The 14,973-nt window shown below is 36.6% G+C and overlaps 1 protein-coding gene and 1 pseudogene across 3 annotated transcripts in view; one reads left to right on the forward strand and one right to left on the reverse strand.

Moving 5' to 3' along the window:
- The window catches only part of GSTCD (glutathione S-transferase C-terminal domain containing), a 135,131-nt gene that overhangs the window by 14,293 nt on the left and 105,865 nt on the right, over positions 1-14,973 (reverse strand). The window lies entirely within an intron of this gene.
- LOC114493071 lies at positions 11,437-12,521 on the forward strand (annotated as a pseudogene).

Raw genomic sequence — 14,973 nt, forward strand, 5'->3', positions numbered from 1 at the left:
AGGCTGCTTCCCTACCCAACCCTCCTAAGGCTCTTACAGAAAAGCTTAGACAATTTACTTTATTTTCTTTTAATTATATTTTATTGATTATGCTATTTCAGTTTCCCCAATTTTTCCTCTTTTTCCCCACTCCACCGAGCACCCCCACTTCCTCAAGCAATCCCCACACCATTGTTCATGTCCATGGGTCATGTGTATAAGTTCTTTGGCTACTCCATTTCCTATACTGTACTTTACATCCCCATGGCTACTCTATAACTACCTATTTGGACTTCTTAATCACTTCTCCTCTTCACTCATTCCCCCACAACCTCCTCCTATTCGCAACCATCAAAACACTCTCCATACCCATAATTCTGTCTCAGTTCTTGTTTGCTTAGTTCCTTTTCTTTTTTAGATTCAATTGTTGATAGATATGTATCCATTGCCATTTTATAGTTCATAGATTTGATCTACTTTTTCTTAAATTATAACATTAACATTTCATATAATATAATATTTATGAAATTCCCTTTAACATCTCATATAACAATGATTTGATGATGATGAACTCCTTTAGTGTTTTCTTGTCTAGGAAGCTCTTTTTTCTATCCTTCAATTCTAAATGATAGCTTTGCTGGGTACAGCAATCTTGGCTGTAAGTCCTTGATTTTCATGGCTTTGAATATTTCTTGCTAATACCTCCTGGTACAAATTTTCTTTTGAGAAATCAGATGACACTGTATGGGAACTCTGTTGTGGGTAACTAACTGCTTTTCATCTGCTGCTTTTAAGATTCTCTCTTTATAATTAAGACAATACAAAGAAAGAAAATTAGAGGCCAATATCCCTGATGAATATAGATGCTAAAATCCTCAATAAAATATTAGCAAACTGAATACAGTGATGCATGAAAAAGATTATACACCATGATAAAGTGGGGTTTATTCTGGGAATGCAAGTTTGGTATAACATTTGCAAATCAAAAAATGTGATCCACCACATAAACAAAATGAAGGATAAACACCACATGATCATATCAGTAGATGCATAAAAAGCATTTGATAAAATCCAGCACCATTTTATGATCAAAATTGTCAGCAAAGTGGGAATAGAGGGAACATACCTAAACATAAAAAAGGCCATATATGACTAACCCACTGCCAGCATCATACTCAATGGGAAAAAACTACAAGTGTTTCCCTTATGATTGGGAACAAGACAGAGATGTTTGCTTTTAATGTTTTCATTCAGCATTGTATTGGAAATCCTAGACACAGCAATCAGACAAGAGGAAGAAAAAAAAAGCATCCAAATTGGAAAGGGAGAAGTAAAACTATCTTTATTTGCATAAGACATGATACTGTACATAGAGAAACCCAAAGATTCCACTAAGAAACTACTAAAACTGACAAATGAATTCAGCAAAGTAGCAGGATACACAATTAATATCCAGATATCAGTTGCATTTTTATAAGCCAATAATAAACTAACAGAAAAAGAAACTAAGAAAACAATCCCATTCATAATTGCTTCAAAAGTAATTAAATTCCCAGAAATAAAATAAACCAAGAATTAAAACACCTGTACTTGGAAAATATAAGACACTGAAGAAAGAAACTGAAGAAGATATAAATAAGTGGAAGCACACACTGTGTTCATGTATAGGAAGAATTAGCATCATAAAAATGTCCACATTACCCGCAGCAATCTATAGACTCAATGCAATTTCTATCAAGATTCCAATGACACATCTCACAGAACTAGAACAAATATTTCAAAAATATATATGAAACCACAAAAGGCCCTGCATAGCAACAGTGGTCCTAGAAAGAAGAACAAAGTTGGAGGAATCACACTACCTAATACCAAACTATAATGCAGACATAGTAGTCAAAACAGCCTGGTAGTGGCATAAAAACCGACACATAGATGAATGAAGCAGAATAGAGAGTCCAGTAATAAACCCACAACTTTATAGTCAATTAATATTCAATAGAGGAAGCAAGCACATACAATGGGCTAAAGATAGTTTATTCAATAAATGATGGGGGAAAATTGGACAGATGTGAAGAAAAATGAAACTAGACCACCTTCTTACACCACACACAAGAATAAATTCAAAATGGATCAAAGACTTAAATGTTAGAACTGAAACCATAAAAACCCTTGAAGAAAACATCTACAGCAAAATCTCAGACTTTTCTCATAGAAATTTTTTATTGGTTATATCTCCCCCAGCAAGGGAAACAAAAGAAAAAAATAAACAAGTGGGACTATATCATTCCAAAAAGTCTTTGCACAGCAAAGAAAAACATCAACAAAATAAAAAGACAACCTGCAGAATAGAAGAACATATTCCCTGATACATTTGATAGGGAGTTAATATCCAAAATTATAAAGTACTTAGAAAATTCAACACCAAAAAAACAACCCAATTAAGAAATTGGCAAAAAATCTGAATAGACACTTCTCCAAAGAGGATATACAGATGATCAACAGACATATTAAACAAAGTTCACCATCACTAGTCATCAAGGAAATGCAAATTTAAACCATAATGAGATGCTATTTCACACTTGTCCGAATGGCTATCATCAATAAATCAATAAACAAGTGCTGGCGAGGATGTGCAGAAAGGGAAGTCCTATTGCAGTGTTAGTGGGAATGCAGAATGGTGCAGCCACTGTGGGAAGCAGTATGGAGATACCTTCAAAAATTAAAAATGGCTCTGCCTTTTGACCCAGCAATCCCACTTCTGGGAATATATCCAAAGGAATGCAAAGCACTAATTCAAAAAAACAAAAGCTCTCCAATGTTCATTGCGCATTATTTATAATTGCCAGGATATGGAAGCACCCCGAGTGTCCATCAGTAGATGAGTGGATAAAACAACTATGGGACATTTACATAATGGAATTTTACTCAGCTGTAAAATAGGAAAAATTTTTACCCTTTGTGACAGTATAGATGGACCTAGAGAACTTTATGCTAAGTGAAATAAGCCAGTCAGAGAAAGACAAATACCATATGATTTCACTCATATATGGAATCTAATGAACAAACTGAACTAAGAAGCAAAACAGAGACAGACTCATAGATGGAGAGCAGATGAGAGGTAGTGGGGTGGGGTTCAGGGGTGGAGGGATTGTGCAAAAGGAAAAAGGACTCATGGACCTAGATAACAGTGTGGGGATTGTGCAGGGAGTGGGGTATAAGGGACTAAATGGTAATGGAAAAATACAATAAAGATTAATTCAAAAGAAAAAAAGATTCTCTCTTTATATTTGACCTTTGGAATTTTAATTATGAGGAGTTTGTAGTCGGCCTCTTTGCACCCCTCTTGTTTGGAACTCTCTGTGCTTCCTGGACTTGTATGTCTATTTCCTTCACCAAATTAGAGAAGTTTTCTTTCACTATTTTTCAAATAGATTTGCAATTTCTTGCTCTTTCTCTTCTTATAGAACCACTATGACATAAATGTTGGACCTCAGAGGCTGCTTACATTGTCCTTGTTTTTGAATTTTTTTCCTCCTGTTATTCTGATTGGTTGCTTTTTGCTTCTTTATGTTCCAAATCATTGATTTGATTACCAGCTTCATCTACTCTATGGTTGTTTCCCTGTAAATTGTTCTTTATTTAAACTAGTGTATCCTTCATTTCTGACTGGATCTTTTTTATGCTGTTGAGGTCCTCATTAAGTTCCTTGAACATCCTTATAGCCAGTGTTTTGAACTCTGCATCTGATAGATTGCTTATGTCCATTTAGTTTAGTTTCTTTTCTGGAGTTTTGGGCCATCCTTCTTTGTCTCCTCATTTTGGCAGGCTCCCTGTTTTTGTTTCTATTTGTTAGGTAGAGCTGTTATGATTTCCCTTCATCATAGCATGGCCTAATGTAGTAGGTGTTCTCTAGAGTACAGTGGCTTAGCTATTCCTATCACCCAAGCTGAGTACTTGGGGTGTGCCCTCTGTGTGGGCTCAGTACACCCTCCTCTTGTAGTTGAGACTTAATTGCTGTTAGGAGGTCAATGGGATGGGTTTACCTAGGCCAGTCTGCAAGGACTGCAAGGACTGGCTGTGATCACTGACCACCAAACTCTACCCTCCATGGAGAATCAGCAGTGCAGGGAAGGGTGGTGGTGCTCTGATGTGGTCTTTAGCTTTCCACTAGCTGCACAGGCTCTGGGGTTTCCTGGGTGATAAACCCAAGTTCAGCCCCCACCTGTGTTCCATCTGGGTCTACCCTGCATGGGCTATAAAGCAATCTGAGATGGCTCCTACTTGTGCTGGTCTTGGAGATTACCAGGTAGAGCCAAGCTGTGAATCAAGGCTGACTGCTTCTAGTGCCTGGCCTGTGGCCACTTAACAAGAGGTATGGGGGCTGAGGCTCACTGAGGCCAGCTGTTGCTTATTTGATATGAGTTAGGAAGTTGTAAAGCATGAGCCAAGACCATCCATTCATATGGAAAAGTCTGAGTTAATAGCTTGGTTGGCCTATAAGTTGGGTGGGATGGAGTCTCAGGGGATCCCCAGGACAGGGTCATAGTATTAGCCAGGTTGATGTAGTCTCAGATAGGCACCAGCCTGCTGGCTCTGTGGCTCTGTGGAGTGAAGGAAGGGGAAATAGCCTTTGCCTACCTTTCTGTCTGGGAGAAAACTGTCCCCTAGTTCTTGCTTTGATGCCAGACACTTCAGTTCCTCCCTGTATGCCACTGGTGCCTTTCAAGCTGCTACCCCAGTGCTGGAGCTCAGAAGAAGTGTCTGACTAGGTGAGTCTGTGTGTGGGTTTTTTAAGGAGAACTGCTTGGGGTTCCAGATGTTTCTTCCGCTTACTCGATCCCCCTGATTTTTGCAGCCAGAATTTGTAGAGACTTATCTTCCCAGCACTGGAACCCTGGGTTGGGGATCTGGTGTGGGATTTGAACTCATCTCTCCTAAGATATCCTCCAGAATTTTTATCCACCACACATGGATGTGGGACAAGCCTGTTCCATGTCTATACCTCTCCTACCAGTGTGGATGGATGTGGTTTCTTTAATTCTGTAGTTGTCAGAATTCCATCCCCTCAATTTCTGATGGTTCTGAGTGATGGTTGTTCTATAGTTCAGTTGTAATTTTGATGTGATTGTGTGAGGAGGTGAGCTGTGTTTGCCTCTGATGCCATCTTGACTAGAAGTCCAACAATTTACTTTTCTATATCTGTCTTATGTTCACATTACCATTGCTATATGCAAAAGAGTGAGTTTATTTCCCTCATTTAAACAAAACATCTAAATCTAAGCATTATTTAATGATGGGTTTTGGGTCTGAAAGTTTTTTTATTGTTGTTCAAGTACATTTGTCTCCATCTTTCCCCCAGTGCTCCTCCCTGCCCCACCCATCCCCACCTCCCACCCTCGAGCCTACACCCCTTTGGCTTCTAAAAGATCTTATTGCATCACATGCAATAAGAATTGTTATCAATTCTTATTGTTATCCTAATTTCCATTGTTATCAAATGCAGGTCAGAAATAACAGGCAAATAATGAAGAGATATTGATCAATGAAACTATGTTAACATGGAAATTTAACATACAACAAAGGTGGTGCTTCCCACCACTAGGGAAAACATGGACATTTAAAAGAATGTGTTGGGTTAACCTGATAGATATGTAAAAAATAAAATTAGATCCTTTCTTTTCACTACACATAATAAATTTCAAATGGATTAGAGGTTTAAAATTAAAAAACAAAGGCATAAGTGAATTCCTCCACAACTTAGGGGAATGGGAAATACTTTCTTAACTATGTCTGAAAATCCACATACAATAAGGGGGAAGGTTAATAAATCTGACAAAATTTTTAAAAAATTTTAAACCCTTTAAAATGGCAAAACTCCACCAAAACTACATGTAAAAACCCAAAGAACAAAGTGAGAAAAAGATCTGTGATTTACAGCATAAACAAAGGGTTAATATCTCTAATGCATAACAAGCTGCTAACAATAGAGAAAAAGCCCAATAATCTGACAGAAAAGTGGGCAAGGGGTTTGGACAGCTCCCAAACAAAAATATACATATAGGCCTAAAAGCAAAATCCTGTAATACCCTTCAAGTTAAGAGACATAAGTATTTACACTACATTAAGATATTACTTATCACCTATTAAAATAATAAAAAATCCTAAAAATTGATGCCAGTGTATGGGTCAGGCTGTGGGGAAACAAAAATGTCCCATCCCTATGGAGGAGGGTTTTGGTAATATTCAGCAAAATTACACATGTAATTTGCAATCTCACTTTCAAAAATGTATTCAAGGGACACACTGGCAAAAATGTAAAAAAGATTTATTCATTGAGGCAGCATTTAAAATAACAACAAAATGGAAACTAGGCAATTTTCTACATATAAGAGGGCTGATGAATAAACATAATAAAGTACTCTGCAGCTCTAAACAGAGCTGAGGAATATCTTTATACGTGGCTGTGGAAGATATTAAATGAAAAACAATGTTAAAAAACTCTCAACTACTTTCAGTAATCATAGTGCTTTTTTAGAACTCCAATATATTGTGAGCTAAAACAAGAAATACGCTGATGTCATTAGAAAATAGATGTTTTTCAGCATAAGAGAAATAAGAGATATATAATAAATAAATGAGTCTAAGTTCAAATTCCATCATCCTGAATTTACATTGGCAGTATCAATATGAACCTATGATGATTTTGTTAAAAAAAAAGTATTGCTTAGCTGAAACCACTGAGAAGCCTAGAAATAAAGACCAAACCAGTAGCAATGACCATTCCTAGCACTTAGATTGTGGTAATCATTTTGCTTTCAAAGAATTTAGAGCTCCACGGAGAAATAGCTGACGAGGCAGGAAAGACGAGCTGGAACAGCTTGTTACAGGGAAAGCATGGGTGCTCTCAGTACCATGGAAGCCTCATCAAAAAGACTCAGGGGCCAACTCCAATAGCCTCCCACTGAACAAAGATGGGGATATTTGAGCATCAATGACAATGGATTGAAGTATTTCAAATATTAAACTGATGAGTCAATAATCAAACTGAAAAATACTAACAGGTTACTTTTGGTAGATAACCAACTCACTTTGAAAACTGGAAAATATAAGAAAAGAAACAACTTTTATCTGGCATTTCCTATGTGAACTACATCTCAGTGTAACCAAATAGTTGATAAAGTAAAGTAAATTAAGGCAGAATGACACAAGTAGAAGAATATCACCATTTCATAACCCTTACTGAAGATAGAGCTAGGGGCAATGGTCAGGAATGCTGCTAATGTCACGAGGGCCAGCCAGAGGTCAGTGCCTGCACAAAGAACACACCACCACTTTGGATGTCGTCTTACCCAAAGGCGAACCTGATCCGATTATGCTGCTACACTCAAGATCAAACTACCAATTCCTGGGCGATATAGGGGACAAGTTCATGTGATACAACACCAGGGGGACATGATCAGCAAAACCCACACTGCAGAAAACTCTAAAGGAGAAATGGCATGGTTATGTAAGCAAGTAAACTACAAGGAAAAAAAGAGACAGCGATGATGGGGTAGACAGAATGGTTACTGGAAGGTGTTCATATTCTAGTATTTAGAACCCATTGACATAGCAAAAAAAGGATTTTTTTTTTCAGATGTAAGTAAGATTAAGCACCTTAAAACAGCAAGATTATTCTGGATTACATAGGTGGGCTCAATCTAATCACAAGAGGCCTTAAAATAGAGAACTTTCTCAGGCAGGAAGCAGGAGAGATGAGACTGAAGAAAAAGCCAGAGAGGAGGACCCGATGCCCCGCTGCTGGCTTTCTGGGTGAGGAGGCGGGAGCCAGGGAACGTGGACAGCTCTATAGCAGCTGACAACAGTCCTGGCTGAGCCAGCAAGGGAGCAGGGACCTCAGTCCTACAACCGCTTGGAACTGAGTAACCTGAATGATCTTGGAAGTGGATTCTCCCACCAGGAAAAAGACAAACCAAGCCAATGCCTGACTTTGACCTAATGCCACCTGGAACAGAGAGACTAATTGAGCCCACCTTGATTTCTAACCTATAGGACTGAGATAACTAACTTGTGTTATTATAAGCCACCAGATTTGTTGTCATTTGTTACAACAGAACTAGAAACCTAATGCAGATGAAAACCTATCAATTTGAAGCCTTAAGATTCACATTAACCATATAAATTTTTGTATCTTATTGTAATTCTTACTAAAAGAAATGTGCTATAAAAAATAATCAAATACCTGGTGTAGAGAATTTCTGCAGGAATGTGGAGTTGAGTGACTTTATTGAGGAATTGGTTAGTCTTTCTTCTTAATCACAAAGACCTATAATTACTGCTTTAGTTCTAGAAACTGCACAATTCATTCATTCATCATCCATTCATTCGACAATCACTGGGCATTTTCTGTGTATCAATATCATGGTAGTGGCTGGGAATACAAAAGTCAAAAATATGGTTCCTTTTCTATGCTCTATTAATAGTAACAACTGAATCCAAATATTTAATACATTAATTAACTCAATGTGGCAATTGTTTAAGTGTACAAAAAAAAAACTCGTGAAGTTATTTCATGTGTCTAATGTGTGGGACTCACTGGGGATATAAAGAAGTGTGAAATGCTGCACACCACTCAACTCTTTGTTTCTGTGTGTATGACCTCCTTACATACCTCATATTGGTGGAATCAAACAATATTTGTCTTTTTGTGACTGGCTTATTTCACTTAGCATAATGTCTCCAAGTTTCATTCATGTTGCAGCATATGATAGGATTTCCTTCTTTTAAAAGGCTGAGTAATATTCCATTGTCCCTACATATGTATACTGCACTTTGCTTATCCATTCATCTGTCCATGGACACTGGGTTGTTCCCACCTCTTGACTAATGTGAATAGTGCTTCTATGAGCATGAGTATGCAAGTATCTACTTTAAGATGAGGAAATTGAGGTCCAGAGAGGTTAAATAACTTGTTTCTCCTTACACAACAAATTAAGGATCCTAACTCGGCTTGGGGCCTCCATCCTAAATACTCTACACATACATTTCTGGTCATTTTATTCCTCTCATTGGCCCAACTAAATATCTTTGGAAATTAGAGCGCCATAGGGAATGACCATGAATTCAGGATTTGTTAGATGTCAAAATCTTGTACATAGATTTTTTTCTTGACTTCATCATTTAATTTTCCCCTTTAATTTAATACTGTAAGTAGCTCTTATCATTTTCATTTGCAATAAGATGTCAAAGATCACCTAGCCAGCAAGCATTCCAGATGATTTTTGAATCTAAGTCTGACTCAAAAGCTCACACTCTTTCCATTATATCATGAATGCTATGCCTTTCAACCAGCATCTTTGGAGCTGGAAGGAATCTTACAGACCATCTTTTTTAAATTAAGGGTTTCTCTTAGGATCACCATTGCCTTATGAGAAAAAGAAATGAAATACATGCTGGTCACACATAAAGAAAGTGACAAAGGAATAAAGATAAATATACTGTTTTTTTTCTTAAAACATTCTAATCCACAGTACTCTATGAAATCTAATTTCTAAACTACATTTATTTATTTCTATATTTTTAAATTATTTACTTATTTTTAATTCTCACCTGAGGGCATGCTTTTATTGATTTTAGAGAGACAAAGGTGGGGGGAAAGGGAGGAGGAGGAGGAGAGAGAGAGAGAGAGAGAGAGAGAGAGAAACATCGACTGGCCACCTCCCATATGTGTTGTGACCAGGGATCGAGCCCACAACCTAGGTATGTGCCATAACTGGGAATTGAACTCACACCATTTTGATGTACCTGATGATGCTCCAATCAACTGAGCCACCTGTCCAGGCTCTAATTATTTTTCAAGCATCTGACCCAGAGAATTTGTAACATGATACACACATGATAGATAGATTTATTAATATAATACACACCAGATAGATTTTACAAGTGTAGAAAGAACATGAAAACATCAACTATGAGTATATAATGAAAGCTAATTTGCTAGAGGAAAACTCAGTTAACCAATCTTTAGCTGACATCATAGCAAATGAGTGTTTCTCTGGCTGACCCAAGGAGTTCAGAACTATGGTCTCAACAAGTTTCTTAATATCTACCTCTTTCTCTGTATGTACATAAAATTTTAATAAAAGATAAAAATTGAGGCTGTAGACTTATTGATTGGTCAAGGTCATGCATATTCCAAAGTAAATGTATTTTCTATCCAGATATATGCTGCAGAATTTATGGTCTACAAATTAAGGGCCTTTCCCTTACATTTTCTTCAATTAGTCTGTACATCATAAAGGTTCTAGATACAATACTTATCCAGTATGTAAATTAGCAAAATAAAACTGAACAGCCAAGAAACTCCAATCCACACCTTTGCTACATGTAGTAGTAAATAAATAAAATTATGAATTCTATTAATGAATATTTATTAACACACCATTATATTTATCAATTAACTAATTAATTTCATTAATTATTAATTAATGTATCAATAAATGAATATTTATTAATAACTAACAAATGTTGATTAAACATGTGCTAATTTTAATATAAGGTAAATTTTAAAATATAATAAACCTATACTTTATTCATACCCCAAAACTAAGCTTGTGTTAGATGTACTTATGACTCTAATTTTCTTTGAGATTCATTTAACATTTATTATCCTTTTTGTAGCCCTAAGCATGCACATAGATGTTATTATTCCCCATTTTACAAAACGGCTAAGTGGCTGGTCCAAGGTCAGAAGTGATGAAGCCAAGATTTAGACTCTGTCTGACACCAAGCTTTATTCTAGTTCTTTACGTTCCCATTCACTCCTTTTTTAGATGTGGGGAGTGCACAGAAAGTCACTGGTGGGCTTTAGTGCCAACTCACACAGTAACTAGCTATGCTCCCATTCCCCTCCTGGAGGCTCGATTCCTCCATCTGCAAAACGAGAAGGGTGAACTGAGTGAGCTCCCAGTCCTCCCCAGTCCAATCCTGCTCTGAGCCTTTCCTTCTCAAAGAGAGATTCTTAACCAGATGTTTTAGACAAAAACAAGCTTGGTCCCAACTGTGCAATCATGTTCCCCCTCTTTAAAAACTTCCATGTGATTATATTATAGGTAATTGGCTTTAAAATGCAAATAATGTTAAAAGGCATGTAACTACAAAAGGTCTCTTGCTCTGTACACACTCTTCTATCCCTAAAAGAAAATCTGGTGACCAAAGGTAATGCTTTTCAACTCATTAGTTTTATTTTCTGAAGTCCATCTGTTTTTCTATATCATAAATGTATATTGCTTTCTCTTGACTTATAAATGTTAGACATTATCTATTGATTTCCCATTATGGGAGATTAGGTCTCTTTTTGCACATTTAAACCCCACTTTTCCTTTTTCTCATTCTCTCACTATTATCATCCTCAATTTCTAGTTGTGTTTATGTACGGCTTTTATTATTATTGCTTTGTATATACTGTTCACTGCTGAGTTAAGTGTGCTGTACATTTTTTAAAAAACATCCAAGACTTTCCCTATCCCCCCTTACATTGGCTACCACTTATTCTTTTTTCTTATTTACTCTCTTGTTTTATGAGGCAAATCTTCTAGTAGTTTCTTCATATACACTTTCTTGAGACCTGAAAATTTTATTACTTTCATACATGATTGACAGCTTAATTAGGTAGAGAATTTTAGACTGAAAAATTTCCTTTAGAATTTTAAAGTCTTTGCCTCATTGTCCTCCATGTTGTTCTTGAGAAGTGTGAGGGCATGTTGACTGCAATTTTTTGAATATGGCCTTTTCTCCCCCTGTCTGGAAACTGTTAGGAACTACTTTTCACCCTTGGTGTTCTGAAGTTTCAGAACAGTGTGCCATGGTTTGAGTCATTTTTCAAGTGAAATTTTCAATCAAAAGAAACACATTATTTTGATACATTATCTTCTTTTAGTTCTTTGATATTTCCTCCCCACCATCTTATCTGTTTCTTCTTTTTGGCTCTTCTATTGCTGAAGCATTGGACTTTGTGAACTGAATCTCTATTTTTTAAAAAAAACTTCTTGCTCTTCCTCGGTGCTGCCAAGGTGGCAGCCATCTCCTACTTGGCACCATGGCTGCCCTCAGACCCCCTGTGAAACCCAAGATTGTCACAAAGAGGACCAAGAAGTTCATCTGACAGCAGTCAGATTGATATGTTAAAATTAGGCAGAACTGGCAGAACCGAGACATTGGCAATAGGGTGTGCAGAAGATTCAAGGGCCAGGTTGTTATGCCCAGCATTGGTTACGGGAGCAACAAGAAAACAAAGCACACACTGCCTAGTGGATTCCAGAAATTCCTGGTCCACAGTGTCATGGAGATTGAAGAGCTGTTGATGTGCAATAAACCTCACTGTATAGAGATTGCTCACATCTCCTCAGAGAACCACAAACTCAATGTGGAAAGAGCGGCCCAGCTGCCCATCAGAGTCACTAATCCCAATGCCAGGCTGAGCAGTGAAGAAAAGGAATAGACTGATTGTGTACACATTGTATTTGTGTTAACAAAACCATAAAATTCTGAAAAAAAAAACCCCTTCTTTCCAGTTCCTATTTCTTTGTCTTTCTTTGTTTTTTGTTCTTTTTTTTCAGATAATGTTCTACATTTCATTTTTTAGATTTCTACTTTTTAATTTAGATACATATATTCATATATTTTTAATTTCCAAGAAGTTCTCTGATAGTTCTCTTCATTTTTTATTCAACCCTTGTTTCATCAATGCATTATCTTTTCTGATCTCTCCCTGAATCAGAGGATCCTTTTTCATGTTTGTTGCTTTGGTTTCTATCTTCTAGTTTGGAAGTTTTCCACATTTGACATTCTTTGGCTTTCAATTCATATTAAAGAACAAATCACTAAAAGTTGATTGGAAGTTCTGAATGAAAGGCTTGAAGACTAGAGGGCTTCACTAGTGTTTGATCAGGTGACCAGCTGGTTTCCGTTTCAACTACAGCTATGGCATCTGGAATTCTTTTCTCTGGGAACAGTTCTGATTCTGCAGAGGAGGATCTTTTAATCCCTTTGATTAAGGAGATGATTCTAGCTTCTGAAGTTCTGGAATTAAGAGCAAATGGCAGCATGGGGAGGGAGAAGTTTTCTATCGTTCGGTATGCAGATTGTCACGTAGTTCTTGTTCAGTGTGGCGCACCCCCTCGCCCTCCGTGCCTCAGATCCCTGCACTGGGAGCCTCTCTGATTTGGTGTCTTCATAGAACACACTTTCCGGTTCCGCGGGAGTTGGGGACAAATAGTTACTTGTCTACACAAGATGGGGATGGGAATCTGGATCCCTAAATCTTTTTAATTAAACGTGCTTTCAGCCCCTCTTTATCCCCTTTCTCTGAGGTTTCTGTTATCCTGAATTCGCGAAATTTTCTGGGATTCTGTGAGAGCAAAGTGACTTCCTGATAGCCTCTTGCCAATCCCTCTCCCCAGGTATTTCAGTTTGATCTTCCCCTTCTCTATGTAATAAGTTATCATTTTTCTTCTATCTGCTTTCTGCCTTCAGATATTGTGGTTCAAGTAACAGAATGTTGAATGTAATTTCATTAATGACAGAGAACAATTTTTCTGGTTCTTGTTATTTAGGGTCATGATCTTTCTTGGGGAGAAGGGGGTTGAAATGCCTCTATCTGCCCTCTTTACCTGGAAGTCCTCCATCTGCCTTAATGATTTTTTCTAAATCATGTTTGCAAAATATATAATTTCTCAAGCTCCTTATCTTTTAAAAAAGGATTATATAAATTACCCATCAAAAGGATTACTTAATTACATTCTATAATTGCATTGGCATCTTCTAATTGTACACATACATAAATAGAAATGAGCTTGTAATTAAGCACTCAGCCTTGACAAATCATAATCATATTAAAATTTATATGGGTAAAACAGAAACATTTAAATACTGATAACTTGAACATAAACTGTTCTGAGATATATACATATACACACACATACACACACACATATATGCCTCAAATCTGATACATATTTATGTGGGTATGTGTGTGTGTGTGTATATCTATATCTATATATATCTATATATATTCTTTTTCTTTTCTCTTTTTTTAATCCTTACCCAAGAACATGCTTATTGATTTTAGAGTGGGCAAGGGAGAGACAGAGAGGGAGAAATTTCAATGTGAGAGAGAAACATTGATTGGTTGCCTCTTGTATGCTCCCTGATCATGGACCCAAACTGCAACCTAGGCATGTGCTATGAGCAGGAATCGAACCTATGACCTTTCACTTTACAGGCCAATGCTCCAACCAACCAAGCTACACCAGCCAGGGAAATTTCTTTATATATATATATATATATATATATATATATAGTCAAATAAAAAAATATTCATCCTACTATGAAAATCAATACATTATTCCCTGATTGAGGTGACTATTTTTATTTAATTTAATTTATGTTATTTTATTTTTAAATAACATTTATTTTTTAAAAGTTAATAAGTGCATATAATAGGAAACTGAAAAAAACACAAGAAGCAAAGAACAAAGTCATCCATAACCACAAGCAGTTTACAGTCTGACATGTCCTCAGTCTCCTGTGTATCTGCACAACTAAGCTTCCATTTTTGTGCATTTAAGATTGTAAAGTTATGAATCATGCTTTTTCACACATTGGGGATATTTACCATTTTAAAGTCTCAAAACTATATGAGTATGACTGTTTTTTATTGCTAGAATTATTCAACTAAAACATTTTGGATGGCAGGTTGCTTAGCATTGACAGTTTTAGTTTTTTAATGCAAAGCATATTTTTCATAGTAATGGCCTTTCCTGTAATATTGTTTGGCAACAATGTCTGTGTAATATTGAGAGCAGAGGCATTGATACACATTGTAAATTAGGTCTTAAAAGTATAACCCGGTAAAGTAAGTTTTCACAATAATGAGGATTATTTATCCCATGCTAGCCAAGAAGGCAATAATAAACCTCTTTTTAAAAAATAGCC

This window comes from Phyllostomus discolor, chromosome 1 (genome assembly GCF_004126475.2).
Source record: "Phyllostomus discolor isolate MPI-MPIP mPhyDis1 chromosome 1, mPhyDis1.pri.v3, whole genome shotgun sequence".
NCBI lineage: Eukaryota > Metazoa > Chordata > Mammalia > Chiroptera > Phyllostomidae > Phyllostomus > Phyllostomus discolor.